We start from the raw sequence: 20738 nt of genomic DNA, 5'->3' as shown, positions 1-20738 counted from the left end.
CTCCTCCAATAACTGGAGACAGAGTCATGCAGCACGAAAATAGTTCCTTCGATCCAACTAGTCCATGTTGACCAGAGTCCCTGACCGAGTCGCGTTTCCCTGCATTTGACCCAAATCTTTTTTACATGTTGTTATTGTACTTTTCTCTATCACCTGCACCATCCTCTGTGTGAAAAATGTTCTCCTCCAATCCCTTTTAAGTCTTTCCCCTCTCGCCTTATATTTATTCCCTCTAGAACATAGAACATGGTGACACAGTACAGGCCCTTCGGCTCTCGATGTTGCGCCAACCTGTGGAACCAATGTGAAGCCCAAGTAGCCAACACTATTCCATTCTTGTCCATGTGACTATCCAATGACCGTTTAAATACCCTTAAGGTTAGCAGATCGACTCCTGTTGCATGCAGTTTGTTCCATGCCCCTACTACTCTGAGTAAAGAAACTATCTCTGACATCTGTCATATATCTTTCACCCCTCAATTTAAAGCTATCCCCCCTCATGCTAGGTACCGCCATCTGAGGGAAAAGGCTCTCACTGTCCAATCCATTTCACTTTCTGATTATCTTATATGTCTCAATTAATTCATCTCAAACGTCTTCTCTCGAACAAAAACAGCTTCAAGTTCCTCATAATATCTTCCCTCCATACCAGGTAACATCCTAGTAAATCTCCACTGAACCCTTTCCAAATCTTACACATCGTTCATCTAATGGGGTGACCTATCTGCTCTGTAATTTCCTGGCCTATCCCTGCTGCCCTTCTTGAACAAAGGAACCACATTTGCTATCCTCCAGTCATTTGGCATTTCACCCGTGGTCAGCAATGTATTAAATATATCCACCAGGGCCCCAGCAATCTCCTCCCTTACCTCCCAAAGCAGATTGGGATACATTTCATTCAAAGGGTAGGGAGAACTGGAGCCTTCAAGAAATCCTGCAGCGAGATAGGACCACTCACAGTGAACAGAGCAGAGAGCATTTCAGCGATCGATCTTTGGTATGGAGGACATGACATAGATACAGAGTTGAAGGGTGAACACAGAGTGTGATGGTCCCAGGCTCAATCCCCACTCTCTTGTTTACTTTCATCTCTGCTGTACTGAGCCTTCCCATGTCAATATAGGAAGTTGACAGTTATCAATCCAGGCCTGTGCTGTCTTAGTGAGGACCAAAGCAACAGAGGGGAAAGCAGGCCTCCCCCAAGGAGATGGTTTTGAATCCTGGGATCTTTCTGTTCTATATTTCCCCCTATCACGCTGACTTTTGTCATGAGATGGAGTCATTCAGCAAGGAAACATACCTTTCAGTCCAACTCATCTGTGCCAGGGCCTTGAATGCTTGTAATTCCCAGAAAAGTTCTTATTTCTGTAACCTTAACCCCGCCCACAATCCCACTATTAATTTGATCCCTACTCCAATACTGATAATTCTTCCTATTTGTAAATTGCTCTAGTCTTGATAACAAGTTGAATCTCAATAATCTCATCCTGCACTCAGTACAATAATCACTATTTCTGTAGTTTTTCACAATAACTACAGTCCACCGTGTCACTGTAATATCCTTTTAAGGCCCTTTTCCAGTCGCAACAACACTCCACATCTCTGTTTGCTCCTCCGCGCACCACTAATGCTCTTACTTTGTGTGGCCTGTACTGTGTGTGAATAACCCTTGGCATGTGGATGGACAATATGGTATGTGAATAATCCTGTGGCCAGAGAATGGTCAATACTGTGTGAGAATAATCCTGTGGTCTGCGGTTGGTCAATTCTGTGTGTAAATAATCCTGTGGCGTGAGGATGGTTCATACTGTGTGAGAATAATCCTGTTGCCTGAGAAAGATCCATACTATGTGAGAATAATCCTGTGGCCTGAGGATGATCAATTCTGTGTGTGAATAATCCTATGGCCTGAGGATGGTTCAAACTGTGTGAGAATAATCCTGTGGCTTGACATATGTCAATACAGTGTGTGAATAATCCTGTGGCCGCATGCTGTCAATACTGTGTGTGCATAATCGTGTGGGCTCAGAATATTGAATATTGTGTGTGAATACCCCTGTGGCTTGAGATTGGTCAAAACAGTGTGTGAATGATCCTCTGGCCTGTGAATGGTCAATACTGTGTGTGAAGAACCATTGGCCAGAGGATGGTCAAAACTTTGTGAAATTAATCCTGCTGCCTGAGGTTATTCAGTACTGTGTGTGAATAATCCTGTGCACTGTGAATACTCAACACAGAGTGTGAATAATCCTGTGGCCTGAGGGCAGTCAATACTGTGTGTAAAAAACCCTATGGCCTGTGAATTGTAAATACTGTGTGTGAATAATCCTGTAGCCTGTGAACCGTCAATACTGTGTGTGAATAATCATTGTCCTAAGGATGGTCAATACTGTGTGTGAATAATCCTTTGGACTGTAAATGGTCAATGCACAGTGTGAATAATCCTGCGGCCTGAGGATGGTCAATACTGTGTGTGACTAACTCTTTGCCTAAGGATAGGTAATACTGTGAATAATCCTGTGGCCTGTGGATGGTCAATGCAGTGTGATAATAATCCTGTAGCCTGTGAATGGTCAATACTATGTGTGAGTAATCCTGTGGCCTGTGCATGGTCAATATTGTTTGTAAATAAGCCTTTGGCATGAGGATGACCAATACTGTGTGTGAATAAGACAGTGGCCTCTGAATGGTCAATACTGTGTGTGAATAATCCTATGGCCTGTGGATCGTCAATACAATGTGCGAATAATCCTGTGGCCTGTGTACTATCAATACATTTGTAAATAATCCTTTGGCCTGAGGATGGACAATACTGTGTGTGAATAAGACAGTGGCCTGTGAATGGTCAACACTGTGTGAAAATAATCCTGTGGCCTGAGGATGATCAATACTGTGTGGGAATAACCCTTTGGCCTGTGAATGGTCAATACTGTGTGTGAGTAATCCTGTGGCCTGTGTACTGTCAATATTGTGTAAAAATAATCCTGTGGCCTGAGGATGATCAATTATGTGTGTGAAAAATCCTTTGACCTGAGGATGGACAATACTGTGTAGGAATAATCCTGTGGTCTGTGGATAGTCAGTACTGTGTGTGAATATTATTCTGGCCTGAGGTTGTTTAATACTGTGTGCGATTAATCCTGAGGCCTGAGGCTGGTCAGTAATGTGTGTGTATAATCCTGTGGCCTGAGGATGTTCAATACTATGTGTGAATAATCCTGTGGCCTGAGGATGTTCAATACTATGTGTGTATAATCCTGTGGATTGAGGATGGTCAATACTGAGTGTGTAAAATCCTGTGACCTGTAAATCGTCAATACAGCGTGTTCATTAATGCTGTGGCTGTAGGCTGGTCAATACTGTGTGGGAATAATCCTGTGGCCTCTGTACTGTCAATACACTGTGTTAATAATCTGTGGTCTGTGCATGGTCAATATTGTTTGCAAATAAAACCGTGTGAATAATCCTATCGCCTGAGGGTAGTAAACACTGTGTGCGAACAATCCTGTGGTTTGAGAATGGTCAATACTGTGTGTGAATAACCCTGTGCCCTGAGGATGGTCAATACTGGGTGTGGATAATCCTGTGGCCTGAGGATGATGAATACTGTGCCTGAAAAATACTGTTGTCTGACGACAGTCAATACTGGGTGTGAATAATCCTGTGTCCTGAGAATGGTCAATACTTTGTGTGAATAATCCTGTGGCCTGTGAATGGTAAAGACTGTGGCAATCATCCTGTGGCCTGAGGATTGTCAGTACTGTGTGTGAATAATCCTCTGGCCTGAGAATGGTCAATACTGTGTGTGAAAAATGCTCTGGACTGTGAATGGTCAATACTGTGTGTGAGTAATCCTGTGGATGGAGAATTGTGAATACAGTGTGTGAATAATCCCGTGGACTGAGGGCAGTCAATACTGTCTGTGAATAATCCTATGGCCAGTGAATCATAAATACTGTATGTGAATAACCCATGGCTTAAGGATGGTCAATACTGTGTGTGAATAATCCTTTGGACTGTCAATGGTCAATACACTGTGTGAATAATGCTGTAGCCTGTAAATCATCAATACTATGTGTGAATAACCCTTGGCCTGAGGATGGTCAATACTGTGTAGGAATAATCCTGTGGCTTGAGGATTGTCAATAGTGTGTGTGAGTAATCCATGGCCTGAGGATGGTCAATACTGTGTGTAAACAATCTTGTTCCTTGAGGATGGTCAATATTGTGTGGGAATAATCCTCTGACCTGTAAATGGTCAAGACAGTGTGTTCATTAATTCTGTGGCCGTAAGCTGGTCAATACTGTGTGTGAATAATCATGTGGCCTGAGGATTGTCAATACTATCAATACTATGTGGGAACAATCCTGTGACCTGCAAATGTTGAAGACAGAGTGTTCATTAATCCTGTGGCCGTGTGCTAGTCAATGCTGTGTGTGAATAATCCTGTGGCCTTTGAATGGTCAGTACTGTGTGTGAATATTGCTGTGGCCTGAGACTTGTCAGTTCTGTGACGTGTAAATGATTAAGACAATGCGTTCATTAATGCTGTGGCCGTATGGTGGTCAATACTGTGTACGAATAATCCTGTGGACTGAGAATGGTCATTACTGTGTGGGAATAACCTTTGGGCCGAAGGATAGTCAATACTGTGTGTGTTAAATATCGTGCTGCCCGAGGATGTTCAACACAGTGAATGAATAATCCTGTGGCCTGAGGATGGTCAATACAGTGTGTGAAAACTTATGTTGCCTGAGGATGGTCCATACTGTGAATAATCCTGTGGCCTTAGAATGGTCAATAATTTATGGGAATAATCCTATAGTCTGAGAATGGTCAATGCTGTGTGGGAATAATCCTGTGGCCTGAGGATGGTCAATACTGTGTGTGAATAACCCTGTGCCCTGAGGATGGTCAATACTGGGTGTGAATAATCCTATGACCTGAGGATGGTCAATACTGGGTGTGAATAATCCTATGACCTGAGGATGGTCAATACTGTGTGTGAATAACCCTGTGACCTGAGAATGGTCAATGCTATTGTGAATAGTCCTCTGGCCTGAGTTTGGTTAATACTGTGTGTGAAAACTCCTGTGGCCTGAGCTTGATGATCACTGTGTGTGAACAATCCTGTGGCTTTTGAATGGTCAAAACTGTGTGTGAAAAATCCTTTGGACAGTGAATGATCAATACCATGTGTGCATTCTGCTCTGGCCTGTGAATCGTCACTACTGTGTGTGAATAACCCTTGGCCTGAGGATGGTCAATACTGTGTGTGAATAATCCTTTGACCTGAAGATGATCAATATTATATGTGAACAATCCTTTGGCCTGAGAATGGTCAATACTGTGTATGAACAATTCTGTGACTTGAGAATGGTCAATAATGTGAGTGAATAATGCTGTGACCTGAGGATGGTCCATACTATGTGTGAATAATCCTGTGGCCTTAGAATGTTCAATAATGTATGGGAATAAGCCTGTGGCCTGTGAATGGTCAATACTGTGTGTGAATAACCCTTGATCTGAGAATGATCAATACTGTGTGAGAGTAATCATCTGGATGGACAATTGCCAATACTGTGTGTGAATAATAATGTGGCCTGAGGGCAATCAATACTGTGCGTGAATAATGCTATGGCCTGTGAATCGTCAGTATTGTGTGTGTATAACCCTTTCCCTAAGTTGGTCAATACTGTGAGTGAATAATAATGTGGGCTGTGGATGGTCAATACTGTGTTATAATAATCCTGTGGATTGTTGTGGTTCTGTTCGCCGAGCTGGAAATCTTTGTTGCAAACATTTCGTCCCCTGTCTAGGTGACATCCTCAGTGCTTGGGAGCCTCCTGTGAAGCGCTTCTGTGGTGTTTCCTCCGGCATTTATAGTGGCCTGTCCCTGCCGCTTCCAGTTGTCAGTTTCAGCTGTCCGCTGTAGTGGCCGGTATATTGGGTCCAGGTCGATGTGTTTGTTGATGGAGTTTGTGGATGAGTGCCATGCTTCTAGGAATTCCCTGGCTGTTCTTTGTTTGGCTTGCCCTATAATGGTAGTGTTATCCCAGTCGAATTCATGTTGCTTGTCGTCTGCGTGTGTGGCTACTAAGGATAGCTGGTCGATAGCACAACACTACCATTATAGGTAGTTTCGTCCCCTGTCTAGATGTCACCCAGACAGGGGACGAAACGTTTGCAACAAAAATTTCCAGCTCGGCGAACAGAATCACAACGAGCACCCGAGCTACAAATCTTCACCCAAACTTTGAATCCTGTGGGTGGTCAATACTGTTTGTTAATAAATCTGTGGTCTGTGCATGGCCAATATTGTTTGTACTGAATGGTCAAAGCAGTGTGTTTATTAATCCTGTGGCCTCTGTACTGTCAATACAGTGTGTAAATAATCCTGTGGCCTGAGGCTGGTCAATAATGTTTGTGAATAATTTTGCTACCCAAGGATGGTCAATACTGTGTGTGAATAATCCTGTGGCCTGAGATTTGTCAATACAATGTGTGAATAATCTTGTGCACTGTGAATGCTCAATACTGTGTGTGGATAATCCTGTGGACTGAGGACTGTCAATACTGTGTGCGAATAATCCTGTGGCCCGAGAATTGTAAATACTGTATGTGAATAACCCTTGGCCTAAGGATAGTCAATACTGTGTGCAAATAGCCCTTTGCCTAAGGATGGGCAATGCTGTGTGATAATAATCCTGTGGGCTGTGGATGGTCAATATTATGTGTTAATAATCTGTGGCCTGTGCATGGTCAATATTGTTTGCAAATAATACTGTGGCCTGTGGATGGTCAACACTGTGTGTGAATAATCCTGTGGCTTGAAAATGGTAAATATTGTGTGAGAATAATCCTGTGGCCTGTGAAACATCAATACTGTGTGTGAATAACCCTTGGCCTGAGGATGGTCAATACTGTGTGTGAACAATCATGTTGCCTGAGGTTGTTCAATACCGTTTATGAATAATCCTGTGGCCTGAAAATGGTCAATATAGTGTGAGAATAATCCTGTTGCCTAAGGATGATCAATACTGTATAGGAATAATCCTGTGGCTTGAGGATTGTCAATACGTTGTGTGGATAATCCATGGCCTGAGGATGGTCAATACTGTGTGGGAATATTGCTGTGACCTGAGAATTGTCAATACTGGGAATAATCCTGTGATGTGTAAATGATCAAGACAGTGTGTTCATTAATCCTGTGGCCCGTGAATCTTCAATACTGTGTGTGAATAACCCTTGGCCTGAGGGTGGTCAATACTGTGCTTGAATAATCCTGTGGCCGGAGGATGGTCAATACCTTGTGTGAATAATCCTGTGACCTGTAAACTGATAAGGCAGAGGGTTCAAAACTTCTGTGCCTGTAGGCTGGTCAAAACAGTGTGTGAATAATCCTGAGGCCTGACGATGTAGAATACTGTGTGTGTATACTCCTGCAGCCTGAGGATGGAGAATACTTGTGTGAATAATCCTGTGGACTGTGGATTGTCAATACTGAGTTTAAATAATCCTGGCAACTATGAATGTTCAATACTGTTTATGAACACTCCTGTGGCCTGAGGTTGGTCAATACTGTGAGTGAATAATCTTGTGGTCGGAGGCTGGTCAATAATGTGTGTGAATAATCCTGTGGCCTGATGATGGTCAATAGCGTGTGTGAATAATGCTGTGACCTAAGAGTAGTCAATGCTGTTTGTGAATAATCCTGTGGCCTGAGGCTGGTCAATACTGTGTGTGAGTACTCCTGTTGCCTGAGGATGGTCAATATTGTGTGAGAATAATCCTGTGGTTTGAGGATAGTCAATACTGTGTGTGAATAATCCTTTGGACAGTGAATGGTCAATACCAGGTGTGAATAATCCACTGGCCTGTGAATCGTCAATACTGTGTGTGAATAATCCTGTGGCCTATGAATGCTCTGTGCTGTGTGTGAGTAATGCTATGGACTGTGAATGGTCAATACTGTGTGTGAATACTCCTGTGGCCTGAGGATGGTCAATACTATGTGTGAATAATCCTGTGGCCTGTTTCCTGAGGATGTTCAATAATTTGTGTGAATAATGCTGTGGGCTGTGAATGGTCAATACTGTGCGTGAATAATCCTGTGGCCTGAGTTGATGAATACTGTGTGAACTGCTCCTGTTGCCTGAGGGTGGTCAATACTGTGTGAGAATAATCTTTTGGACAGTGAATGGTCAATACCATGTATGAATATCCTGTGGCCTGAGAATGGTCAATACACTATGTGATTAATCCTGTGGCCTGATGATTGTCAATACCATGTGAAAATAATCCTGTGGCTTGAGGATGGCCAATACGGTGTGTGAATGATCCTGTGGCCTGAGGATAGTCAATACTGTGTGTGAATAATTGTGTTGCGCCAGGATGGTCCATACTGTGTCTGAATAATCCTGTTGCCTGAGGATGGCCAATACTGTGTGTGAATAATCCTGTGACTTGAAAATGGTTAATACTGCGCGTGAATAATCCTGTGGCCGACGAACGTCAATACTATGTGTGAACAATCCTGTGGCATGAGGATGGTCATGACAGTGTGTTCATTAGTCCTGGGGTCGTAGGCTGTTCAATACTTTGTGTGAATAACCCTTGGCCTGAGGATGGTCAACACTTTGTGTGAATAATCCTGTGACCAGTAAACTGACAAGGCAGTGGGTTCAAAAATCCTGTGGAAGTAGGCTGGTCAATACAGTGTGTGAATAATCCTGAGGCCTGAGGATGTAGAATACTGTGTGTGTATACTCCTGCGGCCCGAGGATGGAGAATACTGGTGTGAATAATACTGTGGACTGTGGATTGTCAATACTGTGTTTAAATAATCCTGGGAACTATGAATGCTCAATACTGTTTATGAATACTCCTGTGGCCTGAGGTTGGTCAATAGTGTGAGTGAATAATCTTGTGGCTGGAGGCTGGTCAATAATGTGTGAAAATAATCCTGTGGCCTGAGGATGGTCAATACCGTGTGTGAATAATCCTGTGGCAGTAGGGTGGTCTATGCTGTGTTTGAATAATTCTTTGCGTGAGGATGGTCAATATTGCGTGTGAATAATCCTATTTCCTGAGGATGTTCAATAATGTGTGCCACTAATCCGGTGGCCTGAGGATGGTCAATACAGTGTGTGAATAATCCTGTGGCCTGAGGATGGTCATTACTGCGTGTGAATAATCCTGTGGCTTGAGGATGGTCAATACAGTGTGTGAATAATCCTTTGGACAGTGAATGGTCAGTCCATGTGTGATTAATCCTGTTGCCTGAGGTTGTTCAATACTGTGTGTGAATAATGCTGTGGGCTGTGAATGGTCAACGCTGTGTGTGAATAATCCTGTTGCCTGACTTGATGAATACTCTGTAAACTGCTCCTGTTGCCTGAGGATGGTCAATACTGCGTGTGAATAATCCTGTTGCCTGAGTTGATGAATACTCTGTAAACTGCTCCTGTTGCCTGAGGATGGTCAATACTGTGTGAGAATAATCTTTTGCACAGTGAATGGTCAATACCATGTGTGATTCATCCTGTGGCCCGATGATTGTCAATACCATGTGAAAATAACCCTGTGGCTTGAGGATGGTCAATACCGTGAGTGAATAATTGTGTTGTGTCAGGATGGTCAGTACTGTGTGAGAATAATCTTGTTGCCTGAGGATGGTCAATAACGTGTGTCATTAAACCTGTGGCCTGTCAATCTTCAATACGTGTGAATAACCCTTGGCCTGAGGGTGGACAATTCTGTGTGTGAATAATCCTGTGGACTGAGGATGGTCAGGACAGTGTGTGAATAATCCTGTCGTTGGGCGATTGTCAATACAGTGTGTGAATAATCCTGTTGCTGGGCGATTGTCAATACAGTGTGTGAATAATCCTTTGGACAGTGAATTCTGAGTTCCATATGTGAATAATCCTGTGGCTTGAGGATTATCAATACTGTGTATGAATAACCCTTGGCCTGAGGATGGTCAATACTGTGCGTGAATAATCCTGTGGCCTGATGATGGTATTTACCTTGTGTGTTAATCCTGTGACCTGTAAACTGACAAGGCAGATGGTTCAAAAATTTCGTGGCTGTAAGATGGTCACTACAGTGTGAATAAACCTGAGGCCTGAGGATGGAGAATACTGTGTGCGAATAATGCTGCGGCCTGAGAATGGAGAATACTTGTGTGAATAATCCTGTGGACTGTGGATTGTCAATACTGTGTTTAAATAATCCTGGGAACTATGAATGCTCAATAATGTTTATGAATACTCCTTTGGCCTGAAGATGGTCAATACCAAGTGAAAATAATCCTGTGGTTTGGGGATGGTCAATAGCGTGTTTGAATAATCCTGTGGCCTGAGGATGGTCAATACAGTGTGTGAATAATCCTGTGACTTGAGGATGTTCAATACAATGTCTGAATAATCCTTTGGACAGTGAATGGTCAGTTCCATGTGTGAATAAACCTGTGACCTAAGGGTAGTCAACACTGTGTGTGAATAATTCTATGGCCTGAGGTTAGTCAGTACTGTGTGAGAACAATCCTGTGACTTGAAAATGGTCAATACTCTGTGTGAATAATCCATTGGCCTGAGAATCGTCAATTCTGTGTTTGAATAACCCATGGCTTGAGAGTTATCAATACCATGTGTGAATAATTCAGTGGCCTGTGGATGGTCAGGACAGCGTGTTCATTAATCCTGTGGCTTGAGAATCGTCAATACAGTGTGTGAATAATCCTTTGGACAGTGAATGGTTAGTTCCATGTGTGAATGGTTAGTCCTGTGGCCTGTGAATCGTCAATATTGTGTGTGAATAATCCAGTGACCTGTAAACTGTCAAGGCAGTTGGTTCAAAAATCAAGTGGCCATAGACTGGTCAATACTGTGTGAGAATAATCCTGTGGTTTGAGGATGGTCAATACTGTGTGTGAATAATCCTTTGGATAGTGAATGGTCATTACCATGTGCGAATAATCCTCTGGCATGTGAATCGTCAATACTGTGTGTGAATAAACCTGTGGCCTGAGAGTAGTCAATAAAGTGTGGGAATAATCCAGTGGCCTAAGGATAGTCAATACTGTGTGTGAATAAGGCTGTGGCCTTTGAATGGTTAATACTGTGTGTTAATAATCTGTGGCCTGTGGATGGTCAATACTGTTGTGAATAATCTTGTGGCCGGAGGCTGGTTAATACAGTGTGTGAATAATCTTGTGGTCTGATGATGGTCAATACCGTGAATAATCCTGTGCCCTGAGGATATTCAGTAATGTGGGTGAATAAACCTGTGGCCTGTGACAGTCAATGCTGTGTGTGAATTATCCTTGGACAGTGAATGGTCAATACCACGTGTGAATAATCCTCTGGCCTGTGAATCATCAATACTGTGTGTCAATAACCCTTGGCCTGAGGATGGTCAATACTGCATGTGAGTAACCTGTGGCCTGAGAATGGTCAAAACTATGTGTGATTAATCCTGTTGACTAGGGTTATTCAATGCTCTGTGTGAATAATCCTGTGGTCTGTTAACAGTCTATGCTGTGTGTGAATAATGCTGTGGACTGTGAATGGTGAATACTGTGCGCGAATAATCCTGTGGCGTGAGGGTGGTCAATATTATTTGTGAACAATCCTGTGGCCTGAGGATGGCCAACACTCTGTGGGAATTATCCCGTGGCCTGAGGATGGTCAGTTCTGTGTGGGAATAATCCTTTGGCCTGAGGAAGTGTGTGAATAATCCTGTGCGTGGTGAATGCTGAATACTGTGAGTAAATAATCCTTGGATGGTCATTACTGTGTGTGAACAATCCTGTGACCTGAGGGTAGTGAGTACTGTCTGTGAATAATCCTGCAGCCTGAGGGTGATCAATACACTGTGTGAACAATCCTGTGGCCTGAGAATGGTCAAAACTGTGTATGAATGAAACTGAGATATGTAAATGGTCAAGACAGTGTGTTCATTAATCCTGTGGCCTAATGGTAGTCAATACTGTGTTTGAGTAATCCTGTGACCTGAGAATGTTTAATTTTCTTTTTGAGTATCCCTGTGTACTGAGGATGGTCAATACTGTGTGTGAATAATCCTGTTGCCTGAGGATGGTTAATAAAGTGTGTGACTAATCTGGTGGCCTGAGAATGGTCAACACTGTGTGCAAATAATCCTAGAAACTATGAATGCTCAATACTGTGTGGGAATAATCTTGTGGTCTGATTAGATTAGATTAGATTACTTACAGTGTGGAAACAGGCCCTTCGGCCCAACAAGTCCACACCGCCCCACCGAAGCGCAACCCGCCCATATCTACCCCTACATCTACCCCTTACCTAACACTATGGGCAATTTAGCATGGCCAATTCACCTGACCTGCACAGCTTTAGACTGTGGGAGGAAACTGGAGCACCCGGAGGAAACCCACGCAGACACGGGGAGAATGTGCAAACTCCACACAGTCAGTCGCCTGAGGCGGGAATTGAACCCAGGTCTCTGGCGCTGTGAAGCAGCAGTGCTAACCACTGTGCCACCGTGCTGCCCGTGCTGATAATGGTCAATACTTTATGTGAATAATTATGTTGCGTGAGGATGGTCAGTACAGTGTGTGAGTAATCCTGTGGCTTGAGGTAAATCAATACCGTATATGAATAATCCTGTGTCCTGATAATGGTCAATACCGTGTGTGAATAATCCTGGTACCTGAGGATGGTCAATAATGTGTGTCACTAATCCTGTGGCCTGTGAATCGTCAATACTGTGTGTGAATAATCCTGCGGCATGAGGATGGTCAATACTGTGTGTGAATAATCCTCCGGCCTGTGAAGTGTCAATATGGTGTGTGAATAATCCTGTGGCATGAAGATGGTCATGACAGTGTGTTCATTAGTCCTGGGTCTGTAGGCTGGTCAATACTGTGTGAATTACCCTTGGCCTGAGGATGGTCAATACTTTGTGTGAATAATCCTGTGACCTGTAAACTGACAAGGCGGTGGGTTCAATAATCCTGTGGAAGTAGGCTGGTCAATACAGTGTGTGAATAATCCTGAGGCCTGAGGATGTAGAATACTTATGTGAATAATTCTGTGGACTGTGGATTGTTAATACTGTGTTTAAATAATCCTGGGAACTATGAATGCTCTATACTGTTATGAACACTCCTGTGGCCTGAGGTTGGTCAATACTTTGTGTGAATAATCTTGTGGCTGGAGGCTGGTCATAATGTGTGAAAATGATCCTGTGGCCTGCGGATTGTCAATACTGTGTGTGAATAATCCTGTGGCATTAGGGTGGTCTATACTGTGTGTGAATAATTCTTTGCGTGAGGATGGTCAATATTGTGAGTGAATAATCCTGTGGTCTACGGATGGTCAATACTGTGTGTGAGTAATCCTGTGGACTGAGGATGGTCAACACGATGTGTAATTATTCTTTTGTAATGTGAATGGTCAATACTATGTGTGAATAATCCTGTGGCCGTAGGCTGGTCAATACAGTATGTGAATAGTTCTGAGACCTGAGGAAGTAGAACACTGTGTGCGAATAATCCTGCAGCCTGAGGATGGAGGATACTTGTGTGAATAATCCTGTGGACTGTGGATTGTCAATACTGTGTGTAAATAATCCTGGGAACTATGAATGCTCAATGCTGTTTATGAATACACGTGTGGCCTAAGGTTTGTCAATAATGTGTGTGAATAATCTTGTGGGCTGATGGTGGTCAATAACATGTGAAAATAATCCTCTGGCTTGAGAATGGTCAATACCATGTGTGAATAATCCTTGACCTGTGGATGGTCAATAATGTGTGTGAATAATCCTGTGGCCTGAGGATGTACAATACTGTGTGCGAATAATCCTGTGGCCTGTGAACGGTCAATATTGTGTGTGAATTATTCTTGGACAGTGAATGGTCAATACCACGTGTGAATAATCCTCTGGCCTGTTAATCATCAATACTGTGTGTGAATAACTCTTGGCCTGAGGATGGTCAATACTGTGCGTATTGTGTACTGTGTGGTCAGTAATGTGTGTGAACAATCCTGTGGCCTGAGGATGGTCAAAACTATGTGATTAATCCTGTTGCCTGTGGTTGTTCAATGCTGCAGGTGAAAAATCCTGTGGCCTGTGGATGGTCATTTCTGTTTGTTAATAATACTGTGGCCTGAGGATGGTCAATACTGTGTGTGAATAATCCTGTGCACTGTGACTGCTCAATACTGTGTGTGAATAAACCTGTGGCCTGAGTAGTCAATAAAGTGTGGGAATTATCCAGTGGCTTAATGATAGACAATACTGTGTGTGAATAAGGCTGTGGCCTTTGAATGGTCAATACTGTGTATTAATAATCTGTGGATGGTCAATACTGTTGTGAATAATCTTGTGGCTGGAGGCTGGTTAATACAGTGTGTGAATAAACTTGTGGTCTGATGATGGCCAATACCGTGAATAATCCTGTGCCCTGAGGATATTCAATATTGTGTGTGAATAATCCTCTGGCCTGTGAGTCATCAGTACTGTGTGTGAATAACCCTTGGCTTGTGAATGGTCAAAACTGTGTGCGAATAATCCTGTGGCCTGTGAACCATCAATATTAAGGGGGGGTAGATATAGGACTGAAGTTAGGGGTAGGTTCTTCACTCAGCGAGTCGTAAGTTCATGGAATGCCCTGCCAGTAGCAGTGGTGGACTCTCCCTCTTTATGGGCATTTAAGCGGGCATTGGATAGGTATATGGAGGATAGTGGGTTAGTATAGGTTAGGTGGGCTTGGATCGGCGCAACATCGAGGGCCAAATGGCCTGTACTGCGCTGTATTCTTCTATGTTCTATGTTCTATGTAATACTGTTTGTTAATAATAGTGTGGCCTGTGGATGGACTGTACAAAGTGCACAGGATTATTCAACACTGTGAATGCTCAATACTGTGTGTGATTAATACTGTGGCCTGAGGGTATTCAATACAGTGTGTGAATAGTCCTGTGGCCTGAACATGGTCAATACTGTCTGGGAATAATCCTGTGGCCTGAGGATCAATACAGTGTGTGAAATATCCTGTGGACTAAGGATAGTGAGTACAGTCTGTGAATAATCCTGTGACCTGTAAGTGGTCAAAACAGTGTGTTCATTAATCCTGTGGCCGGAGGGTGATCAATTCCTTTTGTGACTAATCCTCTGGCTTGTGAATCATTAGTACTGTGTGTGAATAACCCTTAGCCTGAGGATGATCAAAACTGTGTGTGAGTAATCCTGTAGCATAAGGGTGATCAATACGATGTGTGATTAATCCTGTTGCCTGAGGTTGTTCAATCCTGCGTGAGAATAATCCTGTTACCTGTGAATGGTCAATGTTTGTGTGAATAATCCTGTGGGCTGCGAATGATCAATACTATGAGTGAATAATCCTGTGGTCTTTGGATGGTCAATACTGTATGTGATTAATCCTGTGGCCTGAGGATAGTCAATACTGTGTGTGAATAATCTTCCGGACTGATGATGGTCAATACTGTGTGTGAATAATCCTGTAGCCTGTGAATCGTCAATATTGTGTGTGAATAAACCTTTGCCTAAGGATGGTCAATACTGTGTGTTAATAATCCTGTGGCCTGAGGATGGTCAATAGCATGTGCTAATAATCTGTGACCTGTGCATGGTCATTTCTGTTTGTTAATAGTACTGTGGCCTGAGGATTGTCAATACTGTATGTTAATAATCCTGTGCACTGTGATTGCTCAATACTGTGTGTGAATAAACCTGTGGCCTGAGGGTAGTCAATACTGTGTGGGAATAATCCTATGGCCTGCGGATAGTCAATACTGTGTTTGAATAATCCTGTGGCCTGAGGGTAGTCAATACAGTATGTGGGTAATCCTGTGACCTGTAAATGTTCAAGACAGTGTGTTCAAAAATCCTGTGGCCACAGGCTGGTCAGTACAGTGTGTGAGAGATCCTGTGACCTGAGGATGGTCAATACTGTGTGTGGATAATCCAGTGGCCTGATAATGGTCAACACTGTGTGTGAATAATCCTGTTGCTTGAGGATGTTCAGTACTTTGTGTGAATACTTTTGTGGCCTGAGGATGGTCAATATAGTGTGTGAATAATCCTGTTGCCTGACGTTCTTCAATACTGTGTGTGAATAATCCTGAGACCTGTGAATGGGCAATACTGTGCGTGAATAATCCTGCAGCCTGAGAATGGTCCTCCCTCAGTACTAAACACCTCACAGTGCGGCCCTCCATCAGATCTAAAATCCTGACAGTGTCGCCCTCCCTCAGAATTAAATAGCTGACAGGGCGGCCCTCCCTCAGTACGAAACTCCTGACAGTGCGACCCTACCTCAGAACTAAACTCCTGACAATGCGGCCCTCCCTCAATACCAAACACCTGACAGTGCGGCCGTCCATCAGTACTAAACTCCTGACAGTGCGTCCCTCCCTCAGAACTAAACTCCTGACAGTGCGACCCTACCTCAGAACTAAACTCCTGACAATGCGGCCCTCCCTCAGATCTAAAATCCTGACACTGCGGCCCTCCATCAGATCTAAAATCCTGACAGTGTGGCACTCCCTCAGAAATGAACTCCTGACTGTGCGGCCCTGCCTCAAAAAAAAAACTCCTGACAGTGTGGCCCTCCCTCAGTACTAATCTCCTGACAGTACGGCCCTGCCTCAGAACTAAACTCCTGACAGTGCGGCCCACCATCAGATCTAAAATCCTGACAGTGCGGCCCTCCCTCAGAACTAAATACCTGACAGTGCGGCCCTCCCTCAGTAGTAAACTCCGGACAGTGCGGCCCTCCATCAGATCTAAAATCCGGACAGTGCGGCCCTCCCTCAGTACTAAACTCCTGACAGTGTGGCCCTCCCTCAGTACTAATCTCCTGACAGTACGGCCCTGCCTCAGAACTAAACTCCTGACAGTGCGGCCCACCATCAGATCTAAAATCCTGACAGTGCGGCCCTCCCTCAGAACTAAATACCTGACAGTGCGGCCCTCCCTCAGTAGTAAACTCCGGACAGTGCGGCCCTCCATCAGATCTAAAATCCGGACAGTGCGGCCCTCCCTAAATACTAAAGTCCTGACAGTGCGGCCCTCCCTCAGTACTAAACACCTGACAGGGCGCCCCTCCATCAGTACTAATCTCCTGACAGTGCGGCCCTCCCTCAGTACTAAACTCCTGACAGGGCGTCCCTCCATCAGGACTAAACTCCTGACCGTGCGGCCCTCCATCAGTACTGAACTTCTGACAGGGTGCCCCTCAATCAGTACTAACCTCCTGACAGTACGGCCCTGGCTCAACTAAACTCCTGACAGTGCGGCCCTCCCTCAGTATTAAACTCCTGACAGTGCGGCCCTCACTCAGTACTAATCTCTTGACAGTATGGCCCTGCCTCAGAACTAAATGCCTGACAGTGCGGCCCTCACTCAGAACTAAATACCTGACAGTGCGGCCCTCCCTCAGAACTCAACACCTGACAGTGCGGCCCTCCCTAAATACTAAAGTCCTGACAGTGCGGCCCTCCCTCAGTACTAAACTCCTGACAGTGCGGCCCTCCCTCAGTACTAAACACCTGACAGGGTGCCCCTCAATCAGTACTAAACTCCTGACAGTGTGGCCCTCCCTCAGTACTAATCCCCTGACAGTACAGCCCTCCCTCAGAACTGAACTCCTGACAGTGCGGCCCTCCCTCAGTACTAAACTCCTGACAGTGCGGTCCACCATCAGATCTAAAATCCTGACAGTGCGGCCATTCCTCAGAACTAAATACCTGACAGTGCGGCCCTCCCTCAGTACTAAACTCCGGACAGTGCGGCCCTCCATCAGATCTAAAATCCTGACAGTGCGGCCCTCCCTCAGTACTAAACTCCTGACAGTGTGGCACTCCCTCAGTACTAAACTCCTGACAGTGCGGCCATCCCTCAGAAATAAACTCCCGACAGGGCGGCCCTCCCTCAGAAATAAACTCCTGAGAGTGCGGCCCTCACTCCGTACTAATCTCCTGACAGTACGGCCCTGCCTCAGAACTAAACTCCTGACAGTGCGGCCCTCCATCAGATCTAAGCTCCTGACAGGGCGGCCCTCCCTCAGTACTAAACTCCTGACAGTGCGGCACTCCCTCAGTACAAAACACCTGACAGTGTGGCCCTCCCTCAGTACTAAACTCCTGACAGTGCGGCCGTCCCTCTGAACTGAACTCCTGACAGTGCGGCCCTCACTCAGTACTAATCTCTTGACAGTATGGCCCTGCCTCAGAACTAAATGCCTGACAGTGCGGCCCTCACTCAGTAATAAACACCTGACAGGGCGCCCCTCAATCAGTACTAAACTCCTGACAGTGCGGCCATTCCTCAGAACTAAATACCTGACAGTGCGGCCCTCCCTCAGTACTAAACTCCGGACAGTGCGGCCCTCCATCAGATCTAAAATCCTGACAGTGCGGCACTCCCTCAGTACAAAACACCTGACAGTGTGGCCCTCCCTCAGTACTAAACTCCTGACAGTGCGGCCCTGCCTCAGAACTAAACTATTGACAGTGCGGCCCTCCCTCAGTACTAATCTCCTGATAGTGCGGCCCTGCCTCAGAACTAAACTCCTAACAGTGCGGCCCTCCCTCAGTACTAAACTCCTGACAGCACTCGCTCATACTGACCCATTGACAGTGTCGCGCTGTCTCAGTACTGACCTTCTGACAATGCAGCACTCCTTCAGTACTGACCCTCCAACTGTGCAGCTCTCGCTCCATTCTGACTCTCTGACAGTATAGTGCTCCCTCAGCACTGACCCTCTGACAGCGCGGCAATCCCTCAGTACTGACCCTCTGACACAGCAGCACATCCTCTGCACTGACCCACTGACTGCACAGAACTCACTCAGTAAAGACGCTCTGACTGCGCTGACCCTCTAAAGTTGCAACCGACCTCTGACATTACAGCACCTTCTCAATACTGATCCGATGACAGTTCAGCACTCACTCAGTAAAGACCCTCTGACTGTGCGGAACTCCCTTACTACTGACCTTCCAACATTGCCTTATTGCCTCAGTTCTGAATCCCCGACACTGTGGCGGTCCCTCAGTACTCTCCCTCCGGCAGTGCGGCAAACTTTCAGTACTGACATTTCAGCACTCACTCAGTAAAGACCCTCTGACAGTGCAACATGCCCTCAGTACTGACTCTCTGACAGTGTGGCACCACTCTGTACTGACCCCCACTGACAGTGCAGCGCTCCCTCAGTTCTGAACCTACAACGCAGCAGTACTGTCAGTACTGTCCATCCGGCAGTGCAGCAAACCCTCAGTACTGACCGTAAGACAATATGGTAAACCCCCAGTACTAACCCTCTGAAAGTGTAGTACTTGCTCAGTATTAACTCTCAGACAGCGCAGTACTCTCTCGACACTGCGCTCTGACAGTGTAGCACTCCCTCAGTACTGACCCTCTGACAGTGCAGTGCTCTCTCAGCACTGACCCTTTGAAAGTGTAGCACTCTCTCATACTGACCCATTGACAGTGTAGCGCTCCCTCAGTACTGACTTTCTGACAGTGCAGCACACCCTCAATACTGACCCTCTGACAGTGCAGCACTCGCTCCATACCGACCCTCTGATAGTGTTGCGCTCCCTCAGTACAGACTTTCTAACAATGCAGCACTCCCTCACTACCCACTCTCTGACAGTGCCACACTCCCTTAGTACTGACCCTCTGACATTGCATCTCTCCCTCAGTCAAGACCCTCTGTACGGAACTCCCTTGGTGCTGACCTTCCGACAGTGCAGCACTCCCACAGTACTGACCCTCTGACAGTGTTGCTCCCTCAGTACTGACCCTCTAATGGTAGCAGCACTCTTTCAGTATGGCGCTTTGACAGTGTGGTGCTCCCTCTCTACTGACCCTTTGACAGAGTGGTGCTCCCTCAGTTCTGAACCTCCCACAGTGGTATTCCCTCAGTACATCTCCCTCCAGCAGACCGGCAAACCCTCCGTACTGATCCTAAAACAATACGGCACTGCCACACTCTCTGACAATGCAGTGCTCCCTCAGTACTAAACCTCCGACAGTGTGGCATTCCCTTAGCACTGACCAACCAACAGTGCAGAACACCCTCGGTACTGACCCTCTGACAATGCAGCACTCCCTCAGTACTAAACCTCCAACAGTGCGGCATTCCCTTAGCACTGACTAACCAATAGTGCGGCACTCAGTACTGACCCTCTGACAGTGCAGCCTTCCCTCAGTACTGACCCTCTAACAGTGTAACAACATCCCAGTACTAACCTTCTGACAGTGCAGCACTCCCTCAGTACTAACCCTCTGACAGTGCAGCACTCCCTCAGTACTGACCCTCTGACAGTGCAGCATTCCCTCAGTACTGACCCTCTGACAGTGCAGCACTCCCTCAGTACTAACCCTCTGACAGTGCAGCACTCCCTCAGTACTGACCCTCTGACAGTGCAGCATTCCCTCAGTACTGACCCTCTGACAGTGCAGCACTCCCTCAGTACTGACCCTCTGACAGTGCAGCACTCCCTCAGTACTGACCCACTGACAGTGCAGCGCCCCCTCAGTACTGACCCTCTGATGGTGCAGCGCTCTCTCAGTACTGACCCTCTGACAGTGTAGCATTCCCTGAGGACTGAACCATTGACAGTGTGACACTCCCTCGGTACTGACCTCTCACAGTGCTGTTGCTCCGACAGTGCGCCATTCCGCTCAGCACTGACTGACCAACAGTGCAGAACTCCCT

General features: G+C 45.5%; 1 long non-coding RNA gene across 1 annotated transcript in view; it reads left to right on the top strand.

Moving 5' to 3' along the window:
* LOC122546520 (uncharacterized) overlaps positions 1 to 20738 on the top strand; it is a 51612-nt gene that overhangs the window by 8356 nt on the left and 22518 nt on the right. The gene's annotated exons all lie outside the window — the stretch shown is intronic.

Source organism: Chiloscyllium plagiosum, unplaced genomic scaffold, assembly GCF_037043375.1.
Source record: "Chiloscyllium plagiosum isolate Xiang-an unplaced genomic scaffold, Cpla_swu_hap1 HiC_scaffold_28, whole genome shotgun sequence".
Classification (NCBI taxonomy): Eukaryota; Metazoa; Chordata; class Chondrichthyes; order Orectolobiformes; family Hemiscylliidae; genus Chiloscyllium; species Chiloscyllium plagiosum.
Note: the sequence above shows the minus strand (reverse complement) of the source record. Positions and strands in the feature narration are given on the sequence as shown.